The 21,262-nt window shown below is 36.5% G+C and overlaps 1 pseudogene; it reads right to left on the bottom strand.

Annotated features, from left to right (window-relative positions):
• Positions 1 to 352: 352 nt before the first annotated feature.
• On the bottom strand, positions 353 to 17,002 carry LOC112639583 (annotated as a pseudogene).
• Between the last annotated feature and the right edge of the window lie 4,260 nt (positions 17,003 to 21,262).

Here is a 21,262-nt window from a genome sequence, read left to right as displayed (position 1 = left end):
TTATTGACTATAAACCAATATTTCGTGTTTCATATCTCTGTACCATTGCGTATTGATACCAATTTGAGATCCGCCATCTTGGTTTTTCCGAAAAGGCCACAGCTCAATAAAAACTACATACGTGTAGCTTCAAAATGACCCGCGGAAAAATTTTCTAGGTTGCTTCAATTTTTGGACAGAGGGAGTGGCTTTTTTGACAAAGAATGTCCCATATATATATATATATATATATATATATATATATATATATATATATATATAGTTAATTATATAATAAATGCAAGTATAGCTAATTTAATATTAAAGTTTTATAACTTAAACGAAAGCATGGAATAGCATTAAATACTAAATTTTATTTTGAAATCAATCCTTTCAAAGAACTAAATATACGTGTCACTAGAGGAATATTACTATCCTCCTTAAGATACAAATCATAAAAATACTTTTGGATGAAAAGCCAGATTGCTTGGCATTCCTCTTGATATGCAGCATCCAATGCATAAAATGCTTTAAAACATGTGTCGAAAGCTTGTAATGGTATGCGAAACTCATACCGCACAGTATCTATCTGAATGTAACTAGCAATAATATTCGATAAAGTTGGTCCAATAAATATTAACGTCAGCTGTAAGTTCAAGCCACGATTTGCCAACCATTCACTATGTGCTTTGATTTGACGATTCAAATCTTCTGGAATCTGTAAAAATATTTTTGAAAATTCATATACATATACTTAATTACATTAGAATAAAATAATATTTATTTCTCTACTACAACTCTACTATTACTCTTTTACAAAGGATAATTACAAGGACATGGAGAATAAAGTCCCTTCTGGCTTCTGTAACAGATGGCATGCATACACTCGCATCTCTTATCTTTTTACAACAAAGTGATGGCAGTAAATGTAATAAAATTACATCATTTTTGTCTGGAAAACAAATACAGTATTGAGATAAAATAATAAGATTATATATCGTTAACAAAAAAAAATTAGCATAAAAATATCAGTCTTTTTATAAATACCTATATCTGTAATACTTAAGTCTGTAAGTAACTTTCTGCCATACACATCTGATTTAGCAATCCGCGTTAAAGAGATTAATCAAAACTTCTTTAGTTGAATCCCACTTTGATATCAAACTATCTTCTCCAGGATATAATTACCTATCCTGCCAGGATATAATTCTTTAAAATCTTGCTGAAATCTGCAAATTAATTAATTCGGCATATTTAAATTTAAAAAAGAAAAAACCGAAAAGAAAGAAAGAACATCACATTCAATGTGTAAGATCAATTTTCTCACTGATAGATATCCATTAGACAGTGTAAGCACTGGCCAATTCTTAAAATAATCATTTACTAAAGTATTAGACTCTTGTTGATTAAAAAACGTTGCCCTTTGTGACTGCTATATCGGTCTAGTTTCTCTAACAAGGAGAGGTCGCGACCTTGGGGTCACCGAATTAAATAAAATTTTAACTGCGTGTAGTACTCGACCAAAGAAGTTTTTGAGGAAAGTGAGAGGACGCAACGCTCAAAAAAAAAACCAAGTGAAAAATAGGCCGTATCTTGTATACCGGTAAGTTTAGACTGATTGTGAAGTAAGCGGCGTAGCTCGGGCGGTAAAGCCCGATATTATTATGCTGCTGGTCACAAGTTCGATCCCGACCTGTGGTAGTTTCTTTTTTTTTTCATTTTTTTTTTTACGCGAAACGTACAATATTTTTTTAATGAAAAAAATTAAATAAATAATTTAATTTTTTTGTTTTTATTTTATTTTTATTTTAGGAAAGGCAATTATTTACGGTATGTTAATTTATATTAAATTTTATAATTAATTAATAAGTGGCATAATAATTTTATATATTTTTTTTGTTAGTATCGAGTAGAATATATAGAATTGTGACGTTTTATAAAATTTAATATAAATTAACATATCGTAAATAATTGCCTTTCCTAAAATAAAAATAAAATAAAAACAAAAAAATTAAATTATTTATTTAATTTTTTTCATTAAAAAAATATTGTACGTTTCGCGTAAAAAAAAAATGAAAAAAAAAGAAACTACCACAGATCGGGATCGAACCTGTGATCAGCAGCAAAATAGTATCGGGCTTTACCGCCCGAGCTACGCCGCTTACTTGACGATCAGTCTAAACTTACCGGTATACAAGATACGGCCTATTTTTCACTTGGTTTTTTTTTAAACGGCTGAGCGTTGCGTCCTCTCACTTTCTTCAAAAACTTCTTTGGTCGAGTACTACACGCAGTTAAAATTTTATTTAATTTGGTGATCCCAAAGTCGCGACCTCTCCTTGTAAGATACTGAAAGCGCAAAGGATGTGTCACCAACTGCGCAAAAGTTCAGACCAAGACTCAATACTATTATATTTTAAATGAGTGATTGCAGTTTTTACTGCAGAATCATTTGAATCACAACTTCTTGAAAAATATCAGAAAAATAATGACAATTTCCTCTATGAAATCATATTGAAATTATGTAATTAAAAAGAATTATAAATTCCTCCATTTCTCTCTTGCTCCTTATACATTTATATAGCTAAATTATATATTTACGGAATCATTCTACATCGCTTTCTACATTAAATATTTGGCTAACAGATATGATACAGACAGATACCCTTATTATTATAACATTTTTTATTTCTTATTACTATTCAAAAATTGCTATAAATTTTGACGAACTATAAATATTTTCTTTTCGAAACTTCTTAATATAGTTTTTATATAGTATATTTGTTGTAATAATTTCAAAATTTTATCCAAAATAGAGTTAAAAAATTAAAATTAAAGTTTAAAATTAACAAATATAAACAATTATACATTCATATAATAAATATAATTATGTTTGTGTGTGTATATATGTATACACAAATATTTTCTTTTGGATATTCATCTAACAACTTCAAAATGTTGTCAAAATGTAATTTATAAATATAGAAATAAAATAATTATGTATATATGTATATATGTATGTGTGTGTGTGTGTGTGTGTGTGTATTTATACACATACATATTATTAATTTACTTTTGAAATTTATATTTTTTATTTTGACAAGATTTTGTTGATGTCAATTTTATGTGTCTATTATGTATATGTTATATATGTATATATAAAATAATATATATTGTAAAAAATATACATAATAGACACATAAAATTGACATAAAATCTTGTTAAAATATAAATTTCAAAAGTAAATTACTTATATGTATGTATGTGTACATATATTGTACATACACATATATATATATATATATATATATATATATATATACACACACAAATATATACATATATACATAATTATTTTACTTTTGATATTTATAAATTATATTCTGACAAAATTTTGAAGTTTTTAGATGAATATCCAAAGGATAAATATTTGTGATCATATGTACACAAAAAACACACATACATATATATATGCATGCGTATGTACAACACATATAAGAACATAAAAACCATTAATTTTTGAAGAGATAATCTAAAGAATGCCACTACTTTATTAATGTTAATTATAATTACGTAAAATCTGTGCAAAAGAAAAGAAATAGTTTTATAAAATTATTTTAATAATCGGATTAAGAATCGTGGAAAATTTAAATTTCAAATTTTCAATGAAATTTCTTAAAAGAGCAATTGATTTATAATTGTTACCCGCAAACTTTGCAGGATGAGTAATTCGAGTTTCACTCGAAATAAGAGAAGATTCAGAAAGAGATGTTGCCCAAGATCCAGCAGCCTTTTGCTTAACTTGATATTTAATAAATTGATAAAGAATTCGGCTCTACGTAATTAATAACACTTAAGAAACGAGCGAATAAGAGCCAAACGCGGATGGTAGTGCGTAAATTTCTTAAATATTAATTGTTCGCGAAAATTTTTAACGTGCACAAGGCATATATACAAATATTTTACTTGATATATATACCAAAATATAGATTCTCATTTTTGAGAATTCTATAAAACCCTCTTTACCCTTGTAACGATGCATTCCGGTGCATTGTTACGATTCCCGACATAACATCCGCCGGAAGCTGCCGCCCGGCAGAACACCCGCCGGGCAGAGGCAGGGGCGCGGTGCGCCCACCTTTTAAGATTTCCGAAAAACCATTCGAATCAAAATTCGACCGAACACCGCCTAACAGAGCCGATGTGGCCCGAACCGCCGACCGGCGAAAGCCCGCGTTCGGCTCCTACCCGAATCCCTCCGAACGGGCCCGACCGTACCGTTTTCCAAAAACCCGTTCGGAAGGGGTTATACCGCCGCGCGCCGACGCGGGCAATTAGCCCGTATAAAAAGGGCCATATTTTTAGCTTTAATCACATCCTGATTCGCTCTAAGTAGTACGCTTCAGAAGCAATCCAGAAAATCCTCCCAAAGCACTAAGTAGCTGAAGACAAAAGGTGGAGCGAGCTCCATCTCAGACGAGTGATCTCGGTTCTGAAACACAAGTGCAATCCGCCTAATCCGCAGCTGAACTCTCACGGAAGGTGGAGCTCTGAGCCGCCCCGGATCGAGTGATCTTGATCCAGCTGCATCGCGCAACCCATCCTTCGCGAAAAAATTCCGGAATTGCACGCGCCGACCACCGCCGCACGCGTATTTTGTATTAATCACCGACACCGTCATTTTAAGCGCTCTGCGCACCCGTTAATCACGTCATCCGACGCCGCGTCGAAACGCATTTCATGCAATTAAGCGAGCGCATCTCAACACCCAGAGATAGACGCGTAAACGCCGCCGAGTTAAAGCGCATAGATCAGAATTGTACGCGGGCTTTAAATCGCGACGCCTCGAAATAAATAATACGGCGAAAACACCCGTCGATTCCGAGAACCGAAGAATTCTCGAAATACCGGAATCCCCGCGAGAAAAAGCGCCGCAAAAACGCGCGCCGTCTCGCGCTGTAGTAAACACCCGTCGGCGTGCGAAAACGAGGCCGAAATTAAATCAGCGTTAATATTCGGCATAATTACGCGAACCATGCAACTTTATACACGAAAATTTATATTCACACACACGCTCACACACTCGTATACACATACACACACTCCGATTCTGTACATATCTACATACAATCTGAATAAACGCAATTATACTACACACCGCGTATTTTCATTTAAAGAAACTCTGCACCGGCGATCTATCCGCGCTAGGAAAAACGTCCGACAATACGACCGTTACACCCTCCCTGCAGAGATGTAGACAAGAAAAATATCGGAGCGAAGTCACTGAATCGAGAATCGAATCCGACTTGATGTTTAAGAAATTCGTTGTTTAAGAAATGTAAGAGCAGTCGCCCGGCAAGCGAAAGACTTGGGTTCGATTCCCGATTTAGCGACTTCGCCCCGATATTTTTCTTATCTACATCTCTTCAGGGAGGGTAAAGAGGATTTTATAGAATTCTTAAAAATAAGAATCTATATCTTGGTATATACACCAAGTAAAATATTTGTATATATGCCTTGTACACGTTAAAAATTTTCGCGAACAATTAATATTTAAGAAATTTACGCACTACCATCCGCGTTTTTTTTTTCGATGAGGAATCCAATTGACGGACACTCTCCACCTCGGGGGAGCTTCGGGTAGTGCGGGATTCCAGGCTGGATACCTCCAGCCTGACTACCCGCTAAACCTCACCGGTGGCATCTTAACGTTTCCCCGGCTCCCCGGGAATCGCTGATCGCATAACCTCCGGAGAACCGGTACACGTCTGCGCATATATCGCGCACATTACTGATTAAATGGTGGCTCTGCTCTGATTAATTTACTATTATTAATCGACTACTACTACAATGCACCAAAAAGACGGGTAAATGAGAGAAGGAGCATCCCGGCGCCACGGTGCAATGTCAGGGTACCCCACCAGCCATGGTACGCGCACACAATGGTTGCACGGGTCACCCGCCCGCGCAAACCCGCGTGCACCATGACAAGGAGAAAGCACCAAGGAAGTAAGGATAACGCGTTGTTCATCCTATAAATAATTGCATTGGTTGAGTGATGAAGAAGAATACCAACATAGGTATTCCTTCATTTCTCTACCCCCTACTCTATACCGCCTACTCTATATCGCCTACCAACTTAAATCTAACTTATTTTATATACATACATACAAATTTAATTTAGGTTAATTACTTAATTATTTTTATTGGTAGATTTCAATCTATGCGCCATTGATTCCGCATACGTCTTATATGCTCCTTAGTATGTGATGTATGTATATGTATATATATATATATATATATATATATATATATATATACACTCCCCAGCAAAAAAAGCGGTACACTAAAAATTTAGGAAAAATTTACCAAACTTCAAACGCTTGTAAAACAGGAAATATTTATGATACGGGGGTGTTTAAAAAACGAAATTAAAGCGTGAAGCCAGTACTTTGAGAAACTTTTAATGCCGATTAAGTGGCGTGCTTAATTTACTAATGGTCGATGACAGAACGAAAACTTGCAAAATCGATAAGTACAACGTGCAGTTTCTAGAGTTGTGTGGAGTGAAGCAGTTGACGTAACTCAATGAAGTAAAAAGCGCGTGAAAGTTCGAAATTTTCCCTTCAAAATGCACTTTTGCGGAACTCGATACAATAATTTTTCGCTAAGTTATGCCAATCTGAAGAAAAAGTGTTTTTTACGAGATAATAATGAATTATGAATTGTAATGCCGCCGTTATGAGTGCAAATCACCACAATTCTGTCCAAGCCATGTTGTTAGTCTGAAAACATATCAGTGTGTGTGTGTGTGTGTGTGTGTATGTGTGTGTGTGTGTATTTGCACACCACAAAGATAAGGACCCCGTGGTTCGTCAACTCCACAGTATTTAAAGACTCCAAACCCTCCTTATGGTGTGTGTGTACGTGCGCGCACATGTGCACTAATAATGGGTATGACTTCCTCGTGCGCGTATTACTTCATTCATACGATCAGATACTGTCTCAAGCGATTGTTCGGAAACACTTTAAATACTGTGAGAGTTGACGAACCACGGGGTCCTTATCCTTGTGATGTGCAAATACACACACACACACACACACATATGCGCGCGCGCACACACACACACACACACACACACTGATATGTTTTCAGACTAACAATATGGCTTGGACAGAATTGTGGTGATTTGCACTCATAACGGCGGCATTACAATTCATAATTCATTATTATCTCGTAAAAAACACTTTTTCTTCAGATTGGCATAACTTAGCGAAAAATTATTGTATCGAGTTCCGCAAAAGCGCATTTTGAAGGGAAAATTTCGAACTTTCACGCGCTTTTTACTTCATTGAGTTACGTCAACTGCTTCACTCCACACAATTCTAGAAACTGCACGTTGTACTTATCGATTTTGCAAGTTTTTGTTCTGTCATCGACCATTAGTAAATTAAGCACGCCACTTAATCGGCATTAAAAGTTTCTCAAAGTACTGGCTTCAAGCTTTAATTTCGTTTTTTAAACACCCCCGTATCATAAATATTTCCTGTTTTACAAGCGTTTGAAGTTTGGTAAATTTTTCCTAAATTTTTAGTGTACCGCTTTTTTTACTGGGGAGTGTATATACACAGAGTGATTCAAAATAATCCCAGTATCCGCGAAATGACACATTCTTGAGTCAATTCTAAGACGATTTTTCCTTTTACAAAATTTCACCCGAAACTTAGTTTTTGAATTATTAAAGGAAGTAGTTAACGCATGACGGGTCGGGTAAAAGAGGCAGGCAAGGGTGACGCGATTCACCATCAGACGCGAGTGCTTACGCGGGGCGCCTGCTGCGATCAGCTGGTCGCTACACATACAGACACACATGCGAACACATACATTCTCTCTCTGTCTGTCTCTCTCTCTCTCTCTCTCTCTCTCTCTCTCTCTCTCTCTCTCTCTCTCTCTCTCTCTCTCTCTCTCTCTCTTATTCGCTCACTCACCTGTATTTTTTTTTTACGAGAGAGAGGAAAATGCATTTTATGCATACCCACCGGTCGATCCAATGAGTTATGTGGGACTCGAGTACCAAGTCGAATTACTCGGTACTCTCTATCCACTAAAAATCCCTCTCTTTTTACGACTTTTCTTTGACACACTGTTCCTTTGACTTCCGGGGATCTGTTTTCACATAACGTCAAAAAATAGTTATTATTACCTTGTTTAATGACTTTTGATGTATTGCTGTAATTGCTTGAAGAAGAAATGAATTTTCCGATAGATCGTACGTTCTCAAATTTAACGTAGATATCACGTTGCACAAGAAATCCACACTAAATTATTAACTGAAAGTTTTTCTTCTTTCATGAACTGCATTCTTTTATAAACTTTAACGTAATCACATTTATTTACTCACTCGACGAGACGAGAAATTTACTAATGACTCTATCACTATTAATCACTGTCGAATAATAACTGTTGGCGATTAAAAATCACTCGATAAAAGAAACACGCATGGACACGTTACTACATGATGCGACAATGCGACGATAATTACTCGATTGCAAGCAGTTTTTTGTCATAGTAGATTGCGGTAGTAATATTAATATGTTAAATGTTTATTATGTTTACCGCATTCTTCAATCGAACAATGATCGCGTTCGATAGCGCCAGTAGTATCTTAACCTACCGCAACCTACTATGACAAAAAACTGCTTGCAGTCGCCGAATAATTATCATCGCATTGTCGCGTCGTCGCGTCGTGTAGTAACGTGTCCGTGCGTGTTTCTTTTATCGAGTGATTTTTAATTGCCAAGAGTTATTTGACAGTGATTAATAGTGATAGTCATTAGTAAATTTCTCGTCTCATCGGGTGAGTAAATAAATGTGATTACGTTAAGGTTTATAAAATAATGCAGTTCATGAAAGAAGAAAAGCTTTCAGTTAATAATTTAGTGTGGATTTCTGTCTTGTGCAACGTGATATCTACGTTAAATTTGAGAACGTACGATCTATCGGAAAATTCATTTCTTCTTCAAGCAATTACAGCAACACAGTAAAAGTCATCGAACAAGGTAATAATAACTATTTTTTGATGTTATGTGAAAACAGATTTCGGGAAGTTAGAGAAACAGTGTATCAAAGAAAAGTCATAAAAAGAAAGGGATTTTTAGTGGGTAGGGAGTACCGAATAATTCGACTTGGTACTCGAGTCCCACATAACTCACTGGATCGACCGGTGAATATGCATAAAATGCATTTTCCCCTCTCTCGTAAAAAAAAATTACAGGTGAATGAGCGAATAAAAGAGAGAGAGAGAGAGAGAGAGAGAGAGAGAGAGAGAGCCAGACAGACAGACAGACAGACAGACAGAGAATGTATGTGTTCGCATATGTGTCTGTATGTGTAGCGACCAGCTGATCGCAGGCGCCCCGCGTAAGCACTTACGTCTGACGGTGAATCACGTCACCCTTGCCTACCTCTTGTACCCGACCCATCAGCGTTAACTACTTCCTTTAATAATTCAAAAACTAAGCTTCGGATGAAATTTTGCAAAAGAAAAAATCGTTTTAGAATTGACTCGAGAATGTGTCATTTCACGGACAGTGGGGTTATTTTGAATGCCCCTGTATATGTATCTCACTACAAAATTTAATTCTTACTAATTAATTATTGCTAATCAGTTCCACACAGAAAATGCAGTTCATTTAATACGTAATAATAATACGCAAGCGGACAGTACATAGTAACATAATTTCCAACTACGTTGGAAGAGACATTAACGTTGAAGGAGTTAAAGTTAAATTTAATTAAAATTCCAATTCCTTCTCCTCTCCTCTTCTTCCTTGATTCTCAGCACTCACTACGCAAATTGGGCATCAATCTACTTAACGCTCGAGTCATTTTGTTTAGTTTTTCTTCAATGTACCTGAAATGATGCCGAAAGTTCCAAGTACTATCTGTCATAACTCCGAGGTATTTCATTGATGCACACGTTTGGATCTTAGATCCACCGACCCTAATTGAGGGAAATACATTAGGCCTCTTCCTCTTCCTATGGAAGGGAACAGCCTCAGTTTTATTTTCGGCTATGGACAAACTCAATTCGTTAATATGTCTAACGGTTCGTGCAATTTGTATATTAACCCCTTGACATACAATGACGTCTCTGAGACGTCATGTATTTCATGTGCCATGGTAGACTTTGACGTCTCCGAGACATCAAGAAATCTCTTCGGCGAATACCGGGCAGTATAATATTATTGGATTATCTGTTTCGGCCGTGCATCAATGCTGTTTTTTTTAGACAGTCGAAGATGCTTTCCCCCTCTCAATAATATCGGTAACAAAATCGCATCGGCAAATAGATAAACAGAAAGAAGCGCAATGGAAGCGGTAGTTAGTATAACAGTGATCTCGCACGCTGAATGCCGTAGCATATATTTGAATTTTGTAAAATTAGAAATAGTTCTCCCAACATGTCTGAGTTGAATGCATTATATGTAAGTGACGACGAAAGTCTATTAGGCTATTCTAGTGGTGATAATGAAATTGAAAATGGTCATCAAAGTGTTTATGCTGTTGAGTATTCAAGTGATGCTTCAAATTCAAGTGAAGCTAGCTCTATTCAACAAAATGTGCAAGACCTATTTCAAGCAGTGAAGATTCTGACACAGAGGATGAATGGAACTGGAAAGAAGAAGAAAATATTGTCAATATAAAACAATTTACTGCAACTTCCGGTATCAATTGTTTAGTTTTACGAAGATTGGGTATAAATGCAACACCTTTGTATGTTTTCAAAGAAGTATTATGTGATGATTTTTTTGAAATAATAGTTAGAGAAACGAATAGATATGCAGCGCAAATGAAAATGGTAGAGGTAACAAAAATGAAGGAGGAGTGGTGTCCACTAACAAATGATGAAGTTAGAGCATATTTTGCGTTATGCATTATAATGTCTTAAATAAAAAAATCTAAAATAGACATGTATTGGTCGAAACGAAAAATATTAGAGACTCCCATATTTTCGCAAGTTATGCCTCATAAACGTTTTTTGGCCATAACGCACTATCTTCATTTCGTGGATAATGAAACGGTTTCTACAGAAGACAGAATACGAAAGGTTCGATCCGTGGTGGATTTCTTGAATGCCAGATTTCGACAGCTATACACTCCGGAAGAAAATATCGTCATAGACAAGTCCCTCATGAAATTCAAGGGACGGCTAAATTACGTACAATTCATAGCATCCAAACGAGCGAGATTTGGAATTAAATTTTATAAATTATGCGAATCCAATTCTGGGTATTGTTATGAATTTAAAATATACACAGGACAAGACAAAATTCAAGGAAGTAATGTACCTGTATCGGAAAGTGTTGTCATGCAACTAGCCGAACCCATTTTAGGAATATACCTTGTTTTTAGATAATTGGTATTCGTCTCCCAATTTATACAAAATTTTGCAAGTGAAGAATACAAATGTTGTTGGAACGGTGAGAAAAAATCGGAAAAATATGCCAAAGGAGCTGGCATCGTACAAGCTAAATAAAGGAGAAGTAAGAACACTATCTTGTAGAGGTATCCTGTCCTTACGCTGGCATGACAAGAAGGATGTGTATATAATAAGCACGAAACACTCAAACGCAGAAATGGTCGATACGGGGAAAATAAAAAGAAAAAAAGGAGGCGAAGAAGAAACTGTGTCGAAACCGACTTGTGTTGTGGAATACAATCGAGGAATGGGAGGTGTCGACAAGCAAGACCAATGTCTTGCATGTTTCCCTCTCATGCGAAAGTGTGTAAAAGGATATAAAAAAATATTTTTTTATATGTTTGACATAGCTATTTATAATGCTTATGTCTTATATTCCAAGTTGCCTACTTCACAAAAGCAATCGATTGTGAATTTTCGATTGAATATTGCAGAAAGTATGCTCTGTAATTTGTCCTTTCCAAACTATCCGACACGCGGCAGACCATCGCAAAGTGAATGCCCAACTCCATTACAAGCAAAACATTGGGCACATTTTCCCGAAAATATACCTGCGACAAATAAAAAGCAACATCCTGCAAAACGATGTCATGTGTGCAAAAAACATAATATAAGAAGTGAAACGACTTGGCAATGTAAAACATGCCTCGTTCCGCTACATATTCCTAAATGCTTTGAGATGTATCACACGTTAGAAAAGTACTAAATTATTATTTTATAGTATTACTTAATAAATTATTGTACACTAACACTATATATCAACCTTATTGAATGTTATATAACAATGTAAATCCGAAAATAAAACGCCCTGTTCTGAGCTTGTACAAGAGCGTTCACTATTGAGCCAAATTAAATGGTATTCTACGGACGCGTCAACGCGCATTTTATTCGTATGTCAAGGGGTTAATATTTACAATAGTCGCAAACAATCTTTTGGAAGACGAGATTACCATAGTATCATCGGCGTAACATACCACTTTACATCCTTCTTCCAGTCGAAGCCGTAACACCGAGTCAAAGGCTATGTTTCACAAGAGTGGTCCGAGGACTGACCGCTGCGGAACACCAGCCCAAACCTGCATCTCTTCTGACAAACCAGACACGGTTCTATAGACTATAGATCTATGTGACAGGTAGTCTCCAACAATTCGCCTAAGATAGCTAGGTATGCACTTCTTTTCCATAGCTATTAGTATAAGTTCAGGGTATCGAATTAAAGGCATTTGCCACATCCAGACCTACAGAGATCGCGAAACCATCATCGATAACTGACCGTGTAAAATCCTTGATATAATTTAATGCGTCAACTGTAGACCTAGCCTTTCTAAAACCAAATTGGTTTTCGGATAGAGAACACTCGGGATTATCCTCGAACCAGGAGTTAATCCTTTCCGTTCTAACATTTTACCAACGTTATCGAGCAAACATATGGGATGCGCTCTGATAATTTTGGAGAAGTCCTTTTGGAATCAGAACCAAAAGAGCTTGCTTCCAAACAACTGGGAAAGTGCTTTCCTTAAGGCAGAGCGTAAACAAATTTGCCAAGTGACTTACGATTATCTGCGGAACGCGTTTCTATATAATAGCTTTTAGGTTGTCGGGACCCGGTGCCGCGTTTCTAACATTACGTCTCGTTACGTGTTCTTCTACTTCTCTCATAGCAACACGCAGATCCTCGTTCCAATCATCAGTCAGATTGGGGACTGTTCTCCTGTCAATATTATTATGAAAGAACGAGTCCAGGAGTCGGGACAGGGTTGCTCCATCAAGCGTCTCGGAGAGAGTGGAGCTTGTTCTTCTTATTTTCTTCATCACAAGCTTATAGGGCAAGCCCCAAGGATCCTTTTCAATCGACTAAATAAGCTTTACTTTTAGCTTTTTTAATTGCAGTGCGTAGCGACTTTTTTTATAGCCTTATAATTAGCCATGGCTTCTTCTATATTCTTATTTCTTCGTTTAAGTTTAGTTAAACATCTACGAGTCTTAATTGCGGTTTTATGGATTTCCGCAATTTCCGCAGACCAATATGTGTGTCTACTTCTTACCGTAATCTTGGGGGTTGACACGTTACATGAGTCTTTCATGATCTCCGCCAACTACTTGACATAACATTCTGAAGTCTGCATATTAGCCTCCGACACACTTGTAACGAGAAATTCTAGGGTGTTAATAAATAGCTCTTTATCCATTTTATGGAAATTCCATCTTTTCCTATTGATCCTACTATTATTATCAGATTTAAACGTGTTCCGAAAATCTATATAAAGGTGATCTGATAAGGATTCCAGATCATCACGTACAATCCAATTCTGTGTCAAACCTAAAAGACTCGGAGTTACCCAAGTTAGGTTGACAACCGAGACGCCTTGGGGTCTGACACAAGTAGGAACTCCATATTGATTTAATAAACGTAAGTCAAAGGAGACAGAGAAGCTTTCAAGCAAAGTTCCTCTTCTCTCTGTCCTAGGAGAGCCTCAGAGATGAGACTTTGAGTTAAAATCTCTTCCGATTAGTACAGGGCCAGTAAGAGTCTTCAAGGAATTACTCAAATCATCTAGGATATTTTCAAAAATAACGGTAAAAATATTAGGTGAAATATAACATTTGATTACATTAATCTCGCCAAACTTAACAATGACAAAACCTTTCCCACTGCGAGTCTTTTTACACATTTTACCACTGGAGCATTCTACATTCCACAAAACTGCAGCCAGATTATCCTTACTGATAAACGGGCGGTCGGACTCGGCAACATTACCAGGAGGTTCGGATATTATTGACAATCCAATATTCTACTCCATAGTACGCTACTTAAGAAGATCAAACGCCCAACTTTTATTTAAATTAATCTGAGTTATATTTATATTCATTAAATTGAATTCACGATTGCACGGTTCCTCCTACTGCTCTGTCTGGAAATTTACGGATTTTATGAACTCCGTAGGGTACACCCTGATTTTCTAAGCAACGCGGTGATCCAATTCTGTGCGCATGATCTTTATTAATCTCCGCACAAATTGCACATCTAAACACCGAAATACAATCCTGCAAGGAATGTCCCATGTCATCGAAGACATGCACCAGACTTATCGATTTCGGCCCTACAATTATTACGAACGTAACCGAATTTCCAACATCGGAAACATTGGATTAGACTCTTTTTGAATAGTTCGAGACGCACTACTGTCCATCCTATTGTGATCCTACCCATCTCTGCAAATTTAGTAGTATATTCTAATGGGCAACGCACCCATGCGATGCCCATCCCGTCACGCATAATGTTAATATTGCTCACCTTAAGCTCGCGTGGTGAGCATCCGCTGATTTTCTCTAGTGCCTGTGAGATTTCGTCTTGATTAGTTGCAGGGTCGATACCTCTCAATCTAATTTCTCCCATGGTGATCGGATTGTTGACCTTAGCATCATCCTTGAGAACCTCCTCCAAAGTGTTACGTAAGAAATGTGCCAATCTCTTCCTGTCGGCAATTCGATAATCAACGCGCCATTCATGGCTCTGAGCATGCGGACGTTTTCTATTCCAAGGATTGCCAACGAGACTTCTTGTTTGGCCTTGCTAAGAATTTGTGCGTGAGTTGCACCCTCCGGTTTACCGGTAATTGTAACTATAGCCGGCTTGTTAATTATTTTCTTAACCGCAGGTTTAAATCTGATTGTATTTAAAGTACGCGTACTACTAGTTTACCCTGATTTATTTAGTGCTACATTAGGACCAGGATCAGGGGAGTCAAAATATAATTTATTTTTTGAGACAGCTTTATTATAAACAGGGTGTCCCATTTTAAGTGTCCACCCCAAATATCTCTCTCATTTTTGATTTTAGAGAAAAATGGTTCAGACATGTTTTATATGGTTTCGAGGGGGCCATAAGATGGTACCATTGATTTGTACCTTAAAGAGTCATTTGAAGGTCACGTGAAGGTTACTTTAATTTTTTTAAATAGCACCTCTTATTTTTTATTACATATTCTTGTAGCTAACCTCGAGAGCTTTCCAAAACACTATAATCAAATGTTTTTTCGTCAAGTACTTTTCGAATTATAAAGCTCCAAATTTACAAAATTTTGATAAAAATACAAAATATTTCGTAAAACATTCACTTTCCGATAGTCTTATCTTACATGATCCAGCCAGTCAAGGCAAGATCCGAGCATGATCCAGCCAGTCAAGACAAGATCTTCTTTTGTGTACAATTACTTTAAGTGTACAAAAATTTGGCCATTTACTTGTATGCATAGCTCTAGTCTATGGTGAAAATCGTCCCTAACTTTTTCAAGAACACCTACATTAATATTTCTGCAAGCCTGATCCGGTTTTTCATATTTTCAACGATTGTAGGCTTTTGCGAATAAATTATATCTCTAATGTAGCCCCAGAAATAAAAATCTAGGGGCGTCAAATCGGGTGATCTTGGGGGCCATTCTTGAACTCGGCTGCCCATATATCGGCTGCCCACTAATCCACCTATTCGGGAATCTATTGTTTAAATATTGTGTAACGGCTCGAGATCTATGAGCCGGTGTCCATCTTGTTGGAACCACATTCGTCTGAGTAAATCATTGTCGACATGTCTCAAGAGGTTGGGCAGGTCATCTTGAAGAAATCTTAGATAGATTGCCGCATTGAAATTTTCTTCAAAAAAATATGGACCAACAATAATATCTCCCAGAATACCTGCCCAAACGTTAATGAACCATTACCGTTGGAACTCTTGGCTTCTCTGCTAATATGGATTAGCATCTGAATAATAATGGCAGTTATGTCTATTATCGCCTCCTCTATTACAAAACGTGGCTTCATCAGAAAAAAGCGTATCAGCAATGAACCGGAGATTTTGTTGGATTTGATCTCGAGCCCAGTTACAAAAACATACACGGCGTTTGTAGTCCCTCTCTTCCAATTGTTAAGTTAGATGAATGTGATATGGGTGAAACTTGTTGAGCTTGAGCACACGATTGGCTGTTGATTTAGATATACCGTGTTGCCTCTCAATTTGTCTCGTAGAGATTTGAGGATTCAAAGCAACCTATAACAGTCAATGATGTGACTTCATCAGGGCCCGATTTTCACCGGTTTCTTCTAAGAAAACCCTGTTCATCTCTGTCGCAGAGTCTTTTTATTACTTTCCTATCAGGATGACATCTGGAAATCTTTCAATATAAAGCCTTTCTGCCGCCGAGTAATTATGCTTGGCCTCACCCAAAATGCGAATCATGTCAACAATTTCATTTGGTGGATAAGCAGCCATAAGTATAAAGAAAAAAAGCGCTAAAATACCAAAAATTCCTGTCTTATCAAAAAAAAGTCAATGGATAATAACATGCGTCTGTCTGAGACTTCGCCAAAATACCGAAAGTTGCCCAAGTAAGAAATTTGAAACAAGCCTCTTGATATTTGTTTCATTAAAAAAATTGACAATTGCACTTTCACAATTGTTACAGTTCATTGATTATCAGGCAATACAGGATCACGCCTTGACTAGCTGGATCATTCTCGGATCTTGCCTTGACTGGCTGGATCATGCTCGGATATTGCCTTGACTGGCTGGATCATGCTCGAATCTTGCCTTGACTGGCTAGATCATGTAAGATAAGACTATCGGAAAGTGAATGTTTTACGAAATATTTTGTATTTTTATCAAAATTTTGTAAACTTGGAGCTTTATAACTCGAAAAGTACTTCACGAAAAAACCTTTGATTATAGTGTTTCGGAAAGCTTTCGAGGTCATATAAGAATATGTAATAAATAAGGGATGCCATTTAAAAAAATTGAGGTAACCTTCACGTGATCTTCAAATGACTCTTCAAGGTCAAATCAATGGTACCATCTTATGGCCGCCTCGAAACCATACAAAACATGTCTGAACCATTTTTTTCTAAAATAAAAAATGAGAGAGATATTTGGGATGGACACTTAAAATGGGAATCATCCTGTATAATCGAATTCCTTTTCGTTTTTTTGTTAGTCACAATGATCCATTCCTTTGTCATTTCAAATTCAGTATTAAAATTATCCTGTTTCTTTTGAGGTGCATAGATTTCAACTCTTTCCGCCCGGGGAGGAACCAATTGTTTGTTTTCGATAATCTTAATATCGCTTCAGTTAGTTTTCTGTGTATATTTATCTTTACTATAATTACTTCCGCTATCATACTTATCATCATAGTGTAGGCTAGTTTTATTTATAACATCTGTTTTAACATAATCCGTATTAGGCGCTTTATCTCCGTCGGGAATAGCAGTTGTCCACTCCATGGTTTCTGGACTATGCGGCCATTGATCGTCCATTGTTGCTTCCCTATTCATATATTCTTGATTCCGCGAAGATTCAGAGGTATCATATGTGTGCGACTTATTTTTTCTTTTTCCCTTTCCTTTTGGCACATCAGTTGATTGCACATAAGGCTCACAACCTTCCTTCAGAGCGTTAACCTCTTTCTCCAGTCTTATCATGGCATTGCAGAGATCAGTCATTTCTTTTTCCTGCCTCTCAATTTTTCTTCTTGCAGCAAGATCTTCTTTGAGTTGCAAAGGAGGACCGGTAAATAAGGCCAAAATCTGCCTCGCGAACCTAAACTAACCGTAGAAAAGTCTTTCTTACAACCCAAGACGAAAATCACCGTCATTTATCCGAGAAGTGGTGGGAAAGTTTTGGGAATAGCGTATTAAGTTGTTAGGCTTTAATGTTGATTTACATCGAAACTAACATTTTTTCCTGTATTAACTTTAAGAGATCGTATCTGTTAGCCTCACTGATACCCCCATTATATCTCTGAGAAATGCTACCGACGCGACATCTACTGTTTCGATTTTTTCATCCGAGATTAAAACCCGAGTGCGTACTCCTGTCCTTATATAATCTCTATACTGTGTGTATTGAGAAGAGAGGATATAAGAACTCAGTCTTAGAAACGCATGACTTGTTTCGTGTTCACTTTTGACTTAAAAGAGAAGATATTAACAATACGAACAGACATGTAGAAATCACCTTCATGCTATTGTCTATATTCATTTTACAGTTAATATTTTTCATAAATCCACATTCGCTGATGTTACACCTATGTTATGTATGATGCGCACCTATATGCACATACAAGTTTATGTCTTTGTATTTTCCAAATTATTTAGGATTTTTTAAGATTACTGTTGCAGTGTATGGTATTAAAACGCTTACAGATTTTGTTTCATTACTAATCTGTAGATAGTAAATATCTGACTCAGAGTTTAACAAGACTTTGAATAGAGGTTCTGAAGTTTTCAATAAGAACACAGATTTTTCACACAGTTTGTTTAATACGTCAAGTTTGTTTTATTTTAGTGGGATAGTTCTATTCAATTTAGTTTTTTCTTTCAATTATATCGCGATGACAAAAGTCTGTTCGACCTGTGGCATAAGTCTCGAAAAACGATCACGCACAGATTATCGCGAAGTGGACGAAAGATATTATTGTAAAAAATGTTACAGAAACTTGCATCGTCCTGAGGCACATTCCTCATCTGGGCAAGATGATTTTGCTGCACAACAAAATGAGTTACAACCTACTGTTCATCTATATATTGAACGAAGTTATTCAGGCCACAACAAATGCGTTTTTGGGTGTTCTGTAGTTAGAAGTTTAAGAAATCTGACTAAAGAAGAATGTCTCGAGATATTTATAAAAAAAAACGTATTTGTAAAATATGGTGCACGTGTTTGTACCGTGCATGATTTGGAAGAATCACTAGTAATTCCTAATGATTTTGAAACAGCTGGTATGGGGGTTTCTTTGAATGCTGAAGAAATACTAACTTCTTTCCACACATTTAAATCCATTATTCTGACAGAAAGAGACAAAGCACCTCTTTCCTTTTTGAATATGAAAAATGACATGTTGAAATTCGAAACTGGTTTAGAGCATCAGCAATATTTCGACGTTCTATAATTCCTATCAAATGAAGATTTACTTACTCGTGTCCGAATGGAATTCGCTTTGGGAGTGTATCTATCTCGTCTTCGACGAGGTTACACTTTTGAAGAACTAGCTATTCGCTGGAATATTGCAGAAAAAACTGCTCGCAATTACTGCCAACTTTGCAGATCCATTCTTATAGGGCCTTTTTGTGACAAGTATCTTTCACTGACGCGCGATCGTGCTGATCTGATCAATCATCAAACTGATACTGCTAAACGTTTACATGCTCCGTCTGGTGAACACATTATTCTCGTGCTTGATGGCACATATGTCTTTATCCAGAAAAGCTCCAATTTTGCATTTCAACGTATGACTTATTCTGGCCATAAACACAGGAATTTGATCAAACCAATGATGACAGTATTTCCTGATGGTTATATTGGAGCGGTTTGGAGTCCTTTTTCGGGAAACAAAAACGACGCTTCTATTTTGATCGATCTTTTAAATACTATCGATTGGAATAGTTTTCAGCCCGGCGATGTTATAATCGTTGATCGCGGTTTTAGGGATTGCATTCCAAATATCTCGAGCAAAGGATTTGTAGCGAAGATGCCATCTTTTGCCGATAAACTTTCATTACTACTGACAACGCAGCAAGCAAATTCCTCACGACTTATCACAAAAGTTCGCTATATTGTCGAAGTTGTAAACGGAAGAATAAAGAAAATCTTTAAATATTTTGATAGAACTATTCAAAATACCACACTAGATACCTTATTCAACGATTTTAAGATTGCTTGTGCTTTACTTAACTTGACATTTAAACCAGTTGTCACTTCTGATCTTGATAAAAGAATTATAGATAGAATGCTTCATTTTTCGAACGAAAAAAATCACTTATTTGAATTGGTATGTCAAGAAAAACTAAATTCGCAGACCTCTCGTTTCCAACGTATGGAAGATGTCGAGATAGAATTCTTTCCACGATTAGATATGCAAGATCTTTGGTTTTACACTTGCGGCTCGTACGCAATTAAAATGGCATACAGTTATTATGCTGATCACTTAAATTCAAACGGTGATTTTGAGTTTGAAATGGCGAAACCAACAAGATCCATTGATTTTAGAAAATACGGTATAGCGTTGGACTGGTCTGCTAGTATTTTTTTGAAAGTGCGTATACGATTTCGTCACTCCATGTCCGTTAAGTACTTTATATATGTTCTTGTCGATAAAAACAAACAAGGAATCGAAGCACTTAGTGCTCATTTTTGCAGCTGCAAAGTGGGACAACGTGTCGTTGGATGTTGTTCTCATGTAGCCACAATCATGTGATTTTTTGGTTATGCCCGTTTTTTACTTGACATAAACAAACCTGCACACTCTCTTTGTGATATTTTTTACAACATAGCATCATCAGAGTCCGAAGAAAACGATGAGGATGATGTTTAAGAACAGACTAAAAAAATTAAAAAAATAAAAAAAAGTAAAAATAAAAAAATAAAAAAAAATTAAAAAGTTTTAAATCTAAAAACAATTAAAAATATTTAAAAAAATAAAAAATTACTTTACTTTGGTTACACAGATACAATCTCTTAAAGTTAATACAGGAAAAACTGTTAGTTTCGATGTATTGTAGGCAGCCGGGCTTTACAGATAACTCGATGTGCTTATTGAACTCACTTTATTTCCAAAAAACTGTCGAGAGACGTACGTTCCTTCGTACAATAGGTCGCCATTCCTTTTTTTTTCACCGCCCCTCTCCCCTCAGCCCACGCAGGGCCTATGGCGCAGCCTGGCCCCCGCGTGCTACAGTTCGGCCATTCTGACAGGGTTTGGTCCCTCAAACCAATCTTAATATTGCACATTGAGCAAAATAGTCAACTTAAA

This window comes from Camponotus floridanus, unplaced genomic scaffold (assembly GCF_003227725.1).
Source record: "Camponotus floridanus strain SB8 unplaced genomic scaffold, Cflo_v7.5 scaffold110, whole genome shotgun sequence".
NCBI lineage: Eukaryota > Metazoa > Arthropoda > Insecta > Hymenoptera > Formicidae > Camponotus > Camponotus floridanus.
The sequence above is the reverse complement of the archived record's forward strand: the minus strand, read 5'-3'. Positions and strand labels throughout refer to the sequence as shown.